Here is a 3,217-nt window from a genome sequence, read left to right as displayed (position 1 = left end):
TTAATTCCAAATTGATTTTCAGAGCAAAGATAACTTACTTTATTGGGAGCAAGGTGCTCCCAATTCTGTGTACAATAAAGATTACTTTGCCAACTGTGTGCTCTAGAAATTCCAAAACCTGACATTCATTATCTAGTCAACAAAAAACCTTATCCCTTCCAAGGGACATGTAAAGCCTCTTCCTGGCTCAAATACAGTGAATGTACAATAAGAGTCATAGACAAAAGAATACTTTTTAGGAAAGGTCAAACCAAAATGACTTCAAGTTACATCCATACTCTGTCCTATGAACAGAAGGAGCTGGGTGACTCAGTGGCTAGAACATTAGGAGTTAGAAAGATCCCAGCTCAAATTTGACTTCAGACATTTACTAGCTACCAGGCAAGTCAATTAGCCTTGTTTGCTTTTAATCCACTGAAGAAGGAAATGGCAAACTGCTACTGTATCTTTGCTGAGAAAACCTTATGAACAGTACTGGCATGCTATAGTCCAGAACTGTACATGATTGAACAATAACAAAAAGTTATGAATGTCCTTTTCTTTTAATACTTAAACTTCAACCTCCATGTCCTTCCCAGAACTTCTTTTATTTCTTTCCTCTGCCCTCCTTCATCTTTTTCTCCCTCTGTCCCGCTTTTCTGCCTCTTTCCATTCCTTTCTTTCTTCCTTTCTCCCTCCCTCCCTTCTTTCCCCCTTTCCATCTTTCTCCCTTTCCTCCCCATATCTTCCTTGCAAAGAAAAAAAATCCAGAAAGTAAATATTATTCAGCTTCTTCAAATCACTTGACAAATTACTTAAGCCTAAGTGTTCTGGAACAGTTGGCACCCAATGAGTGAATGATAAAAATAAACTTTAAGTTTTTATAATAAAAATTTATGAATAGAGATCCTTTAATTTAGGCAGCAGCATTCTAAATAAATGAAATATAACATTCTTTAATAATATTATTATAGTCCCCTATATTCTGCTACATTCCTCACCGGGAGCACCTATTACAGTGTCTTGAATATAGTAAGTGATTAATAAATATCACTCTATGGAGAATTGTTCCCTTTCCCCTCTTTTAAAAGAAAACCACATCCTTAGACAAGGGAAAGTAGAGGAAGAGACTAGATGGTAGAAATTCTGAATTCCTTTTCTCTCCTCTCCGAAATTTGTTCTATTTATAATATAGGAATGGCAAACTTTCCGGTGTACCTTTAGAAAACCTCCCATATAGATTGGCTTATAGATAAACCTCCAGCATATAGAGTTTAGTGAAACTTGCCACACTGGGGCCATCTTAAGGGTGGGATCCCAATGCTGCAGTAGCAGAAGCAGGGTTTGCAAAAAAAAAAAATAAGCAGAAAATTTGGACCATTCGAAGAAAGGTTGAACATTCCCAGATGGAACGTCCAGAGCGACGTCACAAAGGCGGCAGTCACCTCGGTCCCGCGGTCCATTAACAGTCGTCCTTCCTTGGCCTTCGCCCGTCTCCGCCCGGAGGACTGGGGGGCGTTTAGGAATTTCGCTCTCCTCTCCCTCCGGACCTTTCCCCGTGTCCTTCAGGGCTCCTAGTTTATGGGATCACACGGGGGTTATCTAGTGCGTCTAGAACTGTGGGGCCGTGGGGCTAGGGGCGGGGTGTAAGGGCCGAGCTGATTCTCCCTCCCTCTCCCCAGGCAGAGCCCACGTGTCAAGCTGATTGGTTACCTTCGAGGGCACGCTTTAAATACTCGCCTCAGAAAGATTGAGCTGTCATTGTCCTACCCTGAACAGACTGGCTGGTTTTGGAACCATGGAAGAGGGTTGAGGGAAACTTGAAGTCCGAAAAGGTTCCAAGGGCAGGGGCAAAGGCTTTTAGAATCCCCACGCCTGGGTGTCCTGAAAAGCAGATGGTTCCTCGGATTTTGGAAGATGGTTCTCCGTCATCGGTTTTTTAAGCGACATTTGGGAAACTTCTCACCCCCACCATTCCCACCCTACTCTCTGTTAGAGGGGGGAAAAGAAAAAGGAAAAGAAAAAGAAACAGTTGCTAAGAAGTTGTTTTATTTCCTTCCCCAATCGTACTTTGCAAAAATAGCTAAGCTCAGGGCAACCGAGCCAAGATCTCTCTTCCTTAATGTGTCCTGGGCCGCTGTGATCTAAAAATACCCTCAGCACACAGTCTCCTCTGCTGTCTCCAGGCGGGTCCGGCTTGGCCGCAGATGGCGTCTGGAGACCGGGAGAAACAGCGGGGTCGCCCCTTGCCTCTTCCTAAGACTGTCCCTTTAAATCCTGGAGGAGGGGGAAAAATAGCAATGAGCGGATAGTGTCTCTCTCCGCCTTCGGCTCCCCTCTCCACGCCAGTCGCCCCCCACCCGCCCCCAGCCCCTAATTCCCGCCCATCCTTCACCCGCCTTTCCCAATCTTCCCCCTCCTCTACAAAGCTTCCCACCCAGCAACAGTTTCTGTCAAAATATAAATTAAGCGATGCAGAGGAGGAGGCTGAGTGCATGTGTGAAAGGGCGAGCAGGGAGAGGGAGAACGCGAGGGAGGGAGGGAGAGAGGGAGGAGAAAGGGAGAGGGAAGGGAAAGAGAGAGAGAGAGACAGAGAAAGAGAGAGGGAAGCAAGCAAGCCGACCGCAGACATCCGGGCCCTTGCTGCACATTCTAGTCCCCATAGCCCTGCAGAAACTCCGGTCGGCACCGCAGCAGTGAGACCCGAACCGCGGCACAAGCCGGGAACGGTCGCGCTAGTGCCGCTGTTCCAGGATACTGACAGAATTGTTGGCTGCAGCTAGAAGAGGAGGAGGAGAAGGAGGAGGAGGAAGAAGAGGAGGAGGAGCAGGAGCAGCAGGAGCAGCAGCAACAGCAGCAGCAGCTGCCTGCCTTGCCTGTCGCGGCTACTGCTCCAAAGCCTAGAGCCGGTGCCACGAGACTGACAGAGGCGCAGCGCGAGCGCTTTCACAGCTGGCTTGGTCCCGCCGCTGCCGCTGGATCCTGACAGCGGTGGCAGCGGCGGCGGCAACCCAGAAAGGACAGCGTGCTGCAAAGTACAGCGAGGAGGGAACCTGGCTGGAGGAGGCTTTTCAGCTATAGAAAGGTAAGTGCTCCCTCCGCCCCCGAGCTCCTTTTACATCCTTGAGAAAACAAACCTCTCTTGGAATACCTCCTATTCTGCCTAATACCTCTGTTCCTTGCTTTGAAGCTGGAAGGTTGAAGATTTTTTTTTTTTTTTTTTTTTTTTTTACATTTT

The 3,217-nt window shown here is 47.5% G+C and overlaps 1 long non-coding RNA gene across 1 annotated transcript; it reads left to right on the top strand.

The window, feature by feature from the left end:
- The first annotated feature begins 1,387 nt into the window (after positions 1–1,387).
- On the top strand, positions 1,388–2,462 carry LOC141549637 (uncharacterized). Its single transcript, XR_012484406.1, has 2 exons — positions 1,388–1,584; positions 1,662–2,462. It is a non-coding gene; the product is annotated as an uncharacterized LOC141549637 (long non-coding RNA).
- The last annotated feature ends 755 nt before the right edge of the window (positions 2,463–3,217 follow it).

Source organism: Sminthopsis crassicaudata, chromosome 1 (genome assembly GCF_048593235.1).
Source record: "Sminthopsis crassicaudata isolate SCR6 chromosome 1, ASM4859323v1, whole genome shotgun sequence".
NCBI classification, from domain to species: domain Eukaryota; kingdom Metazoa; phylum Chordata; class Mammalia; order Dasyuromorphia; family Dasyuridae; genus Sminthopsis; species Sminthopsis crassicaudata.
The sequence above is the reverse complement of the archived record's forward strand: the minus strand, read 5'-3'. Positions and strand labels throughout refer to the sequence as shown.